Below are 12,926 nucleotides of genomic sequence, written 5' to 3' on the forward strand. Positions count from 1 at the left end.
AGTAGCCCTCTTCGTGATACACAACACATCTCTTTGTAGCAACTGCCAATGGAATTTTTTAGCATCACTATAACGCTGTCTCCCGACTAAATGATCCCGTGGCAAAACGCTTCGCTCCTCGTTGTATCTTCCCTTAATCTTCTGTCACTCCTACTTGGTAACGCACCCAGACTGACCAATAATACCCCAGAAGTGATCATGAGGATGTTTTGTAAACCATTTCATTTGGGGATGAATTACGTTTCTTAAACATTGTCCCCTTGATTCTCCAACTGGAATCTGATTTTCTTCCTCCTCCTTGAGTCACCCTTGAATCATCGCGGCGCGCACGAATTCCTCTGCTGTGCCAACCTCTTTAACACAGGCTAGCACTTGCAACCAACATCCTCAGTTATCTGCTGGATGTATTCCAATCTCTGTTTTTCTCTATAGTTTTTAGCCTCTACAGCTCCCTTTAATACCGTGGACGCTATTCCACGATGTTTTAAAAGGTTGTAACCTCCCCCTCACTTATCGACCTTAATGACAGTGAAAAATTAAACCGCGTGTACCTAATGGAAATTTGACAAAAGCAATCGTCACCGAAGTTAATATGTCGGTAAAGAGGGAGGAAAGGGTTACATCAAAATGAGAGGAAAAATGCAAATGAAATTGGTGGAAATTAATTTTGAAAAGCAGTAAAGTTAATAAAGAACGTAAATCTCCGGTCGTTACGTTAACAATTAATTGGCGTTAATTAGATATTTGAGATTTGAGGAAAATTACGGCCGCCAGTCCCATGGACAACTACTAAAATAACTGAAAATGAAAGATTAATGCACATATATTTAGCACTAAAAGCGTGACAACTGAAGGTTGACACGTGTTGTGTGAAAACTGAATGTCTGTCACAAGTAATAAATTTCGCTACACTCTGTCTTAATTTAGCAAAAGAATTAGTAAAACTGGAAAATTGAAAGTTAATTTAGTGACTGAAAATAATAGTGAACTTTGTTTCTGAGGCACTACGAAATTCAACAAAATAAGGTTAGTCTTGGGCAACCTCAACATTCATTTCAAAAGCTACTTGAATCTACGCAATTCAGAAATAAGAGATTTAACTTTGAACTTGAATTAAATGATTCTGAACAATTAACAATAGTAAAATTTAGTACGTACCAAGCTGGGCTGCAGTCACAGGTAAGCTAAAATATGGTAACAAAACTCGCATTCTTAATTTGTGCTTGTGTAATCTAAATATTGTAGCCAGCTATCAATACTTTAACCGAATTTTGAAATTAAAGCAGTGAAATGGAACGATATTGCTTTAATGCTGGCGTTTGAATTTCAACGACACTCAGGTTCATTCCGGAAAAGGAAGGGACCCTGCTTGGTAATGCAATTGGGACAATGGGCAACAAAGGTTCATGCTACGTTGCTGTAATTTTGAAACAGTTTGAAAAGCTGAGGTCTGCCATACAGTTTTAAAACTTTACGTGCTTCCAGTCATCCTTGTTGGTTCATTGAAGGTTTGAAGTCGTCGATCGGGAAGGTGGCGACAGTCACTCATTGTCGGCCGTCGCTGTTGCAGAAGCTGGATGTTGGCGCACCTTCTTCTCGACACTGTCACCAGGCGAAACGGGCTCTTGATGTGCGCCAGGTAATGCTTCCCGTCCGCGACACCGTGTCAGAAACTATCATAGCAAGTCGAGCGCAATTACATGCTGCCAAACCCCAAAAGCGCGGCAACTCGCGGGAGCGTCACACAACACACCTGCTCCACTGCCCTATTCCAGCCAGACTCCCCTCTGCCCGCGCTCCACGCGGCAGAGTTCACACTACCAAAGACCCTAAACACTTTGGTTCTCCACACGACCTGTCGATGTAATCGTTCGATAGCATAGCTTTCCCTAGGCCAGACCCAGCGTAAAAATACAAATAATATTTACAACACAAAACAAACCAATTATACATCGACATAATTGCATATATATATATATATATATATAGACAGTAAAACAATTACAATATATAAAGGTAACAAAATAAGGAAAAAAAATTATAGTACAGTAAATGGAAATAGGAGGATATGCATTTCCGGCGTTACAAGGTCCTACCATCCTGTCTCTTCTCTTGTCAATGTTTTCCATATATTCCATCCTTCTCCGATTCTGAGCAGAACCTCGTCATTGCTTACCTTATCAGTCCACTAATTTTCAACACTCCTCTGTTGCATCACATCTCAAATGCTTGGGTTTTCTTCTACCCTTGTTTTCACACACTACCATACAATGCTGTACTCCAATCACACATTCTCAGAAATTTCTTCCTCAAATTTAGACCTATGTGTGATACTTAGACTCCTCTTGGCCAGTAATGCCCTTTTTGCCAGTGCTAGTCTGCTTTTTATGTCCTCCGTGCTGCGTCCGTCATCGGTTATTTTGCTGCCTAGGTAGCAGAATTCCTTAGCTTCATTTGCTTATGATTGTTGATCCTGATGTTAAGTATCTCGCTGTTATCATTTCTGCTACTTCTCATTACTTCCTCCTTTCTTCGATTTACTCCGAGTCCATATTCTGTACTCATTTATTCCATTCAGCAGACCACGTAATTCTTCTTCACTTTAACTCAGGATAGCAATGTCATCAGCGAAATGTGTCATTGATAAGCTTTCACCATGAATTTCATTTCCACTCCTGAACCTTTCTTTTATTTTCGTCATCGGTTCTTAGATCTATAGACTGAAGAGAAGCGGTGAAAGACCACATCCCTGTCTTACACCCTTTTTGGACCCGAGCACTTCGTTCTTCGTCTTCTGTTCCTGCGTACCGACAAGCGCCAGCACGAAGATGAAAAACACAAGAGCAGAGGAGGCTGTGAGACGATGTCATCCACTAGCCCGTTGACTTGGACCGCACCACGACAGGCGAGGCCTCTAGAAGAAGAGAAAATAAGCGCCGCTCCTGCCAGCCACAGCCGCACAGTAGTAGACCGGGAGCTGCAGAACAGTTGTTAGTGATCCACATCCAATGCTTACATCGACACTGTCTATAGTGAAGAACATTACTTACTTGCATGTCGCCCATCGCTTGCGACACGTTCCTTTAAACCCCAAGTTAAGTATTATCAACCTTCTTTATTGTAATAAAAACTATTAATGTGAATTGCTGAATAGCTATCCGAGAACGTAGCATCCATTAGGCACCCTATAAGCGGCGAGTGGGCAGGACCCCACATAGACGACGAGCTCTATGCCAAAACCCGCGCCACGGATTTTTTTTTCTTTTCTGTTTTTATTTTTTTACTGGCGCCTTAATTTCTTCTTTGTCTTTACTTTGGAGGGGCGTTCATTCCCTTTAACAGTTTATTGCTGTTTTTTCTAATATGTGTTTTGAGTTGGGCATTGCAGATATTTTCTTTGCTTTTGTCTTTTTTCTTGTTTGCCTTGGCTGTTTGTTGCATTTGTCTCTTCCAAAATATCCACCCCGCCCATTCCGCGCCCTGCCCAGGCGCCACAGCCGCAAGCGTTAGATGCCTCGCAGCTAATGCAGACATTTCAGTTTCCGACACAGCAGGTATCTGCTCTACTCAATAAGGCGGAGCAGCTACTGACCAATGCTATGCCCCCGACGAACAAGCACCACCTACTATAGTTCCCAAACCACCTTTTCGACAGTTTCGTCAACTAGACGAGGAATGGCTCGAATGTTTGTCCCAGTTCAAGGCTCACCTCGTCGCTCACAACGTACCACGTTCTGTGAAAAGCCATTATTTCTTATCCACGGCAGGAATTGCAGTGTTCCACCTAATAAACAAATTTTTCCCTAACGCCACTCCGAGTCAACTGTCCCCTGAAGAGCTTATTGTTTCGCTAGCTAACTACTATGACCAACAAGTGACCATGGTAGCAGCTAGGTATCAATTCTTTAATTCCAAGAAATGGTCAGAACAAACTTATCGTGAGTGGGTAACAGATTTGTAGGATATGACAGAGAAATGCAAATTCAAATGTGCTTGCGGTGCTTTATATCCAGATGTTATGTTGTGTGATGCGATTGTGTACAGTGCACCTGATGTCAAACTCAGAGAACAGATATTGAAACAGTCCGATCCATCATTTCATCAGGTAGGGCAATACGATTCAGGTGCCTTGTCGGCTCATAAATTTGAGCGCCCAGCTATTTGTCGGGTTGAGTCCCTTAGTTGCGATCGACCCATTTGGCGTCGACAGCAGCTCGCCACGCTGAGTAAACAAACTTCCACACCGCGTAAGCAGTTCGCTACACAGGCGGCTACGTAGGCGAACAGAATTTAGTCTTGCCCTCGGTGTTACTCAAGGCACAAACGCCAAGAGTGCGCCTCCCAACGAGCTCAGGGTTAACCTTGTGGTAAGAAAGGACATGTACAATCGGTATATTTGCAATGGCACAATCATAAGAATTCGGCCCACTCACAAAACTCTAGTCACAAGGCCCATGTCAGTAATGCAGTATATTCAAAGTTTGTAACAGGCAAGCGCGCATTTTATTCAGTGATACACCAGTGAAACAAACTTATTGTTCACCTACTTCTTTGTGGGAAACGCGGGAAATTTCAGTTGGGCACGAGTGCCTCTGTCACACTACTAAATCGTCACACATATGAACTGTTAGGCTCCCTACACCAGTCTAAAACTAGCACGCAACTGACAGCTCATAATGGACAAGACATTCTCGTTCTCGGAACATGTACTTTACCTGATGTTTCTTTCGCATTTGTGTACAGTGACTTTTACATTGCTACGATCACTTGATGGTGAGAACATAACTGATCTTGATTCTTTTGATTTGTTTGGCTTTAACATTCAGGTCAATGTGTTGTCAGTATCTGCATTCCATGCACAAGACAGTGTAGCTAAAAGAATTCCTGAAACTATTTTCTGAATGTTTAGGCAAAAAAATGGCTCTGAGCACTATGGGACTTAACATCTGAGGTCATTAGTCCCCTAGAACTTAGAGCTACCTAAACCTAACTAACCTAAGGACATCACACACATCAATGTCCGAGGCAGGATTCGAACCAGCGACCGTAGCGGTCGCACGGTTTCAGACTGAAGCGCCTAGAACCGCTCGGCCACACCGGCCGGCTGTTTAGGCAAAACTAACAATTTTGTTGCTCATATGCGTTGAAAGACAAGGCTAACAGGAAATTTTGCTGGGCCAGAACTGTTCCCATTGCAAATAACGAGTTGTAACGAATTCGCCGCTGAACTTAAAGAATTCCAAAATAGCCTACTTATTGCGCCCATATCAGCTAATAAATGGGCAAGTCCACTGGTTTTGCTCCCCAAACTTTCAGCTCGCATTCACCCCTGTTTCGACTTTAAGTCTACAGTCAACCCACAAACCGTGATAGATACTCATCGATTGCCATCCCCGGAAGATCTCATGGATACGTAGATTAGGCGCTGATCGCCACTTTCCAAAAATTGATTTGTGCGATGCATATCTTCAAATACCATTCGATGAAGAATCTCAAAAAGTATGTGTAGTGAATACTCATTTGGGTTTGTTTAAATATTTACGTTCGCTTTTTGGCAGTGCTTCCACACCCGCCATTTTCCAATGGTATTTGGAACAGCAAGTGCCAAACTCTTGAAACTATTTGGACGATATTGTAGTAGCAGCTCATACACCTGAAGAACATATTGCAAATTTACATGCTTTGTTTCGTGTATTATCTGATGTAGAACTTAAGTGTAGACTGGAAAAGTGTGATTTTTTGAAACCAGAGTTGCAGTATCTTGGTCATGTCATAAACAGTCGACGTGTACATCCTCTTAAGTCGCATTTGTTAGCCATACGAGATTTGCCAGTTCCTGGCAATATCACAGAATTGCAGTCAGTCTTAGGCAAAATGAACTATTATATTCGGTTCATACCAAATGCAGCGCAAATACCGGCTCCATTGCATCGCTTGCATCGCAAGAATGTCCCCTTTGTTTGGACACATGAGTGCTGAGTAGCTTTTCAAAAACTTAAGTGTTGTAGTTACTTCACCGAAGGCATTGGGGGATTGTTCGTACGAAACAGTTAGTTCGTCGACACTTTACTTGGCAGGGTAAGGACACCCAAATAGAACAGATGACGTTACAGTGTCTCGCAAGTTTGGAAAATCAGTCCTCTCCGCCACAAAAATTCTCTGCTTGACCTAAGTCGCAATAACCTTGGCAATGTGTTCACATAGACTTTGCGGGACCTTTTTGGAACACTGATTGGTTGATTGTGGTAGCCTCTTATAGTAAGTTTCCTTTGCTGTGGCAATGAACTTGACAACGTCACGTAGCACAATTCTGGTGTTGTCCTCTTTGGTTTTTTTTTTTTTTTTTTTTTTTTTTTTTTTTTTTTTTTTTTTTTTTTTTTTTTGGTTCGAAGGTTTACCTGAAGTGATAGATAGTGTCAGACAACGGCCCTCAGTTCACGTCAAATGAATCTGAAACGTTCTGTGAACGCAATTTCATACAGCATCTAACTAGTGCACCATACCATCCATAGTCTAACGGCGAAGCGGAACGTTTTGGCAGAGCCTTCGAGTAGCATATGGCCAAACTTAACTCCGCACACGCTAGGGATCAAGCATTGCAACTGTATCTCGCCTCATATCGTTCACACCCACGAGATGGACTGTCGCCAGCGGAATCGTTTCACGGCCGCTGTCATCGGACATTGCTCCACCCTCCTCAGCATCCGGCGCCGAAAGAAGCCCGCAAGTATCGTTTCGCGCCGTATGATATCGTCTCTTATAGGGTTTTTAGCGGCAGCAGACTGTGGGCGCGATGCGAGATTGTCCTTTGACTTCGCACTTGCATATATCTTATTTCTGGTCCAGATGGCTTGTAGCGCCGACATGAATATCAACTTCGACTCTTTCATGTGCACGATGATCTTGCGGTGTCTCTTCCGACAGATTCACGGGTCCAGAGAACAGCGCGGCCACAGCAGCCGCCGAAGGGTGTCTTCACGACACCGCGGGACGACCCCATGGAGACGGAGGCTTCACCTCCTCTCGTCATACCGATGTAGCTGGACCCACCCACTCCGCAGCACTCGCCGCCTTCTTCATACGGTTCATGACAGCAGGAGATGGACACGTACCCTTCTGGTCGTTTTTCGGGGGACTTTTCCGCCAGAGTGCAAGCCGGATGGCGGGGTGCGGCCGAAAGCTTGACATCCCCTGCAGCCACAGCTTCCGGCCCGATGTTGTGCCCCACTCCTGCCTCCCACGCCGTGGTCGCAATCCCTACACGACGACAACCCGTCGCTTTGTGGGGGAGGAATGTTCCAGCGTATAGACAAGTGCCGGCACGAAGATGAAGAACACAAGAGCAGAGAAGGCTCTGAGGCGACGTCAGCCAATAGCCCGCTGACTTGGACCGTATCACGACAGGAGCGGCCTCTACAAGAAGAGAAAATAAACGAGTAGTAGACCGGCACCAGCAGAACAGTTATTAGTGATCCATATCCACTGCGTACATGGACATTGTCTATAGCGAAGAGCGTTATTTATTTTAATGAAAGGTTCTTGGTTTTAGACATCGAGGACGCTAAGTTGAGACGGTGTATGGGACTTCATGGTGTCGGAATCCTGACGAATGAGATTCTGGTTCTTTACCATGACCACGCAGAGACGGCTGACTGCCACAGCTTTTAGTGGGAGCACGCATCAGCACAGGCGGGGCTTTGGTGTTTGCACTAGGGTTAATGCCCCAGTTGCAGTAACAGTATCGTTATCACATATTATTCAGTCAACTGTGGAGTAACTAAGACATTTGGGGGGTGGCATTCGTAGTAGTGACTGAATGAGCAGCTAGGATACGATAATACTCTCCCCCAACTGCTTCATGCCTTATTGCAATCACTTTTTTGATATTCATGTCACTAAGTCTTACTCTGTGTCATTGCTTTAATATAATAAAACGTCAGCTTAATTTTATTTATATTTCATTTGAAGTAACCAATAGCTTCCTTGCATTCATCATCATCATTATTATTATTATTTGTCGATTGAGTAAAAATAGTCATTCAGTAAGTTTTTATAGCATTTCCCCACCTTACAATTCCATGTTAGGGTCATTTTAGAGATAGTAGTTCTCTTGGGCAATTAGAAATTAAGATCAGGTCTTAAGGGGTGTGTGACGAAATCGGGTAGTTCTGTTATACGATCTCTAAACCACATACTGCAGGGTTTTGCAAATTTCATCGTGAATAGTTAAAGAGAGTGTTATTAATTAAAAATTTGGAATTTAGGAAAATTGTAATAGTTTCATGAAATAACACTGTCTCAAGTCCGACTAGAGACAAGTGTTATGAAACTATGTCATGAATTTACGTAACAATTACTGAAAATTGTTCAGGTAGCTACGTGTAGCACTGTGTTTCGGGCAGGACGCATACGAGAGCTCAGTTGAAATAGTAAGATCTTATGTAATGTTTGAAAGGCAATCTGAATGTCACTGAACACTATGTAATAATTTAAAATCAAAAGTAATTCAGTAATTGCAAATCGTAATGTGATAATGATTAAGAGAAGTTGCTTCACTTTAATGTTAACTGTCTCCAGGTTTCGCTAACCATTACCTGTCAATAAACAAAACTCATTACCAGAAACATAACGTCTGTACAAATCACACGAATATAAAATACAATTGTATAATGCTGTTAAATAGTAATTTGAACTTTGCCTTGTGAGAAGAATTAATTTAAATCATTGTTAGTGCTTTCTCGCAAGTACACCTACATCTACATAGACACTCCTCAAGCCACCATATGGTGCGTGGCGGAAGGTACCCTGTACCACTACCAATCATTTCCTTTCCTGTTCCACTCGCAGATACAGAGACAGGGGATAACGGCTATGTATATGTGTCGGTATGAGCTCTAATTTCTCGTATCATATCTTCGTGGCCCTTACGCGCAGTGAACGTTGGCGGCAGTAGAAGCGTTCGACAGTCAGCTTCAAATTCCGGTTCTCAAAAATTTTTCTCGAAAATAACGTCGCCTTCTCTCCAGGTAATCGTATTTGAGTTCTCGAAGCATCTCCGTAACACTTGCGTGTCGTTGGAACCTACCGGTAGCAAGTCTAGCAGGGCGCCTATGAATTGCTTCGATATCTTCCTTCAGTCCGACTTGGTACGGACCCGAAACACTCTATCAGTACTCAAGAACAGGTCTCACAAGTTTCTGTACAAGTTGATTAATGAATGCAGTGAAATACAAAAGTTTTGAAATTGTACTTTCACTTATTGTTCTTGTTGCGGCCTTCAGTCCAAAGGCTCGTTTGCCGCAGCCCTCCGTGCTACTCTATACTACGTATGCCTGGTCATCTCCAATCTTTATCCTGCGGCAGTTGCTTACGGTATTCACCTCCTTTCGTCCCTCTACGATTTATACCCTCCACAGCTCCCTCCAGTACTGAATCTGTGATACCCTGACGTCTCCGATTGAGTCCTATCTACCGACCCTTCTTTTAGTCACGTTATACCACAAATTTCTGTTGTCCCCCATTCTGCTCAGTACCTCCTAATTGATTACCAGATCTACCCATACGATCTTCAGCAGTCGTGTCTAGCACCACATTTCTAAAGGATCTATTCTCTTCTTTCAGATCATATATTTGTTGTAGCTGAGGTTCTAGTTAAATTGAAAAGAACCTGGAAAGGACAGAAGAGAGAGCACATTAACTTTGAGAAACTGAAAGACAAAGGCAATTGCAAAAATTAGAGAATCCATATTGTGAAATCGTGATGCAAGGACGGGAAACGGAATGCACAGAAGGAAGGTGGTTTTTTTTTTTAAAACGGGTATCAAAAAGGCAGCTAAGGAAACGGTTGGAGTCAAGAAGAGGAAAAAAGTAAAGAAAGAGTGGGTAACACCAGATATGATAACCAAGATGGATGATCGCAGGAAATGGAAAACTGTAAACACAGAAGAAGGGAAGCGCAACTACAGGAAGTTAAATAATGAATTAAGAAGGGAGACAGAAAAAGCAAAGGAGAAATGGCTGACCGAGAAGTGTGACAAGATAGCGAAATTAGAGAAAGAAGGAAAATATGATTTGATGTACAAAGAAGCAACGGATTTGAAATTCAGGTAAAAGAGAAACAACAATGGACTAAAGGAACTGGAGGCAGCAGATAATAAAATGGTGAGTGAACCACAAGAAATAATCAGAAGATGGGAAGAATATATAGAGTGGCAATACACTGCAGACAGCCGACCAAGTGAAGAAGACCGTGGGATAGAAGAAGAAGATAAAGTTGCAGATGATGACAAAGGAAATGCAATACTAACCAGTGAGATTGAAGAATCTATGAAGGAGATGAAAAATGGAAAGGCGATGGTTATTGATCAGATTCCTGCGGAACTGTTAAAGTCATTCGAGTAAGGAGGGAAAAGGGAGTTGAATGAATTGTGTAATCAAATATACATGACAGGAAAATGGCCAAAGGACTTTATAGGAAGTGTCTTAATACCTATAGAAAAGAAGAAGAACAACAAAATTGTGCTGAACGTAGAACAGTGAACCTGATATCGCATGCGGCCAAAGTCTTGCTGAGGACACTCAACAGAAGGCTATATCGAACGCATAATAGGAAATGAACATTTGGTTTCAAGCGAGGAGTGGGAACTAGAGAATCCATTGGGCTACTGAGAGTGATAGGGGAAATGTACATGGAGAAGAAAAGGAAGGTGTAAGTTGTGTTCATTGATCTTGAGAAGGCTCAAAATGGTTCAAATGGCTCTGAGCACTATGGGACTTAACTACTGAGGTCATCAGTCCCCTAGAACTTAGAACTACTTAAACCTAACTAACCTAAGGACATCACACACATCCATGCCCGAGGCAGGATTCGAACCTGCGACCGGAGTGGTCACGCGGTTCCAAACTGACGCGCTTAGAACTGCACGGCCACACCGGCCGGCTCTTGAGAAGGCTTTTGACTGTGACAGATGGGACAAACTGATGGAAATCCTAAGAAAACATGGAGTTAACGGGTGGGATAGACGGCTAATTAGAAATTTATATTTGTACCAGAAAGCAAGAGAAAGAATAGGAGGTGTGGTGAGTGAAGAAATTGATCTGGGAAGAGGTGTAAGACAACGTCGTAGTATATCACCAACACTGTTCAATATCTATCTGGAGGAAATTATTAATGCAAGTTTTGATGGAAGGAGAGGAGTTTCTACAGGGGGTCGGAGAGTGGAGTGTATAAGATTTGCAGACGACATGGTTGTGATGGTAGAGAGTGCAAGAGAGAAGGAACAAATGTTAGATGATCTAAACACAAAATTAGAAGAATATGGAATGAAGATAAGAAGAAGAAAACGAAAAGCATGGTAATTGGAGGAAAGGGGAGAAAATGCTATATTAAAATATGGGGAGAGGATATTGAGCGAGTGAATAACTCCAATTGCTAGGAAAGTGTAATAATGGATGATATGTATTGCTCAACAGAAATTAGGAAAAGAATTGCAATGCCAAAAGAAGGATTCAAGAGGCAACACGAATTACTTTGTGGACCTCTAAACAAAGATCTGAGGACACGACTTGCCAAAAGTTACATCTGGAGCATCGCACTGTATGGTCTGGAGACCTAGACATTGAGGAAGGAAGATGAAAGAAGATTGGAGGCACTAGAGATGTCGATATGGAAAAGAATGGAAAAAGTGAAATGGGAAAACAGAGTAAGGAATGAAGAAGTATTAAGAAGAGTTGGAGAAGAAAGAAACTTGCTGAAAGTCATCAGAAAGAGAAAACGGAGCTGGACTGGGCTGATTACTGAAGGGAGCAATAGAAGGAATGGCGGAATGAAAAAGGGGAAGAGGAAATAGAAGATATCAAATGCTGGACAATATCAAAGGAGACAAATATTCAGAAATGGAAAGACCGGCTATGGACAGACAAAAGTGCAAGAGACTTAACCCGTGACGAGACCTGCCATATGGTAGAATACCATACTACTGTCTCTGCTTGTATGAACTTTACATTTCACTCCCATACAAGGCCACACGCCTGTAAAGTACCTTCATAAAAGACTTCCTAACGTAAATCTGTATTCAAAGTTAAAAAATTTCTATTCTGAAATCTTGCCATTTCCAGTCTGTATTTCATACCCTTTCTTCTCTCACCAGCATTAGCTATCTTGTAGTCCAAGTAACCAAACTCATTTGTTATGTGTAACATCTCGTTTTCTAATCTAACTCCCTTAGCATCGCCTGATTCAGTTCGACTACATTTATTACCCGTGAGTTGCTTTTCTAAATGTTCATCTTCTATCCCCTTTCAAGGCACTGCCCGTTCCGTTCAATTAACTGCTCTTCCAAGTCCTTTGCTGTTTCTGACAGAATTACAATGTCCTCGGTAAACCCCAAAGTTATATATCTTCGCCCTGGACTTTAACTCATTCTCCAAATTTTATTTGGTTTCCTTTACAATTTGCTCAGTGTACAGATTGGCCGGCCGCGGTGGTCTAGCGGTTCAGGCGCTCAGTCCGGAACCGCGTGACTGCTACGGTCGCAGGTTCGAATCCTGCCTCGGGCATGGATGTGTGTGATGTCCTTAGGTTAGTTAGGTTTAAGTAGTTCTAAGTTCTAGGGGACTGATGACCACAGATGTTAAGTCCCATAGCGCTCAGAGCCATTTGAACCATTTTGTACAGATTGAATAACAGCGTGGATAGATTGCTATTCTGTCTCACTTCCTTCTCAGCCACTGCTCCCCTTTCATGCCCCTCGTCTCTTATAATTGCAGTCTGATTTCTTCAAAAGTCATATATCACCTTTCGCTCCCTGTATTTTACCCGTGCTATCTTGAGAATTTCAAAGACTGTATTCCAGTAGTCGTTGGCAAAAGCTTTCTCCAAATCTATAAAAGCTATAAACGTACGCTTGACTTTCCTTAACCTGTTT

Source organism: Schistocerca piceifrons, chromosome 2 (genome assembly GCF_021461385.2).
Source record: "Schistocerca piceifrons isolate TAMUIC-IGC-003096 chromosome 2, iqSchPice1.1, whole genome shotgun sequence".
Taxonomy (NCBI): Eukaryota; Metazoa; Arthropoda; class Insecta; order Orthoptera; family Acrididae; genus Schistocerca; species Schistocerca piceifrons.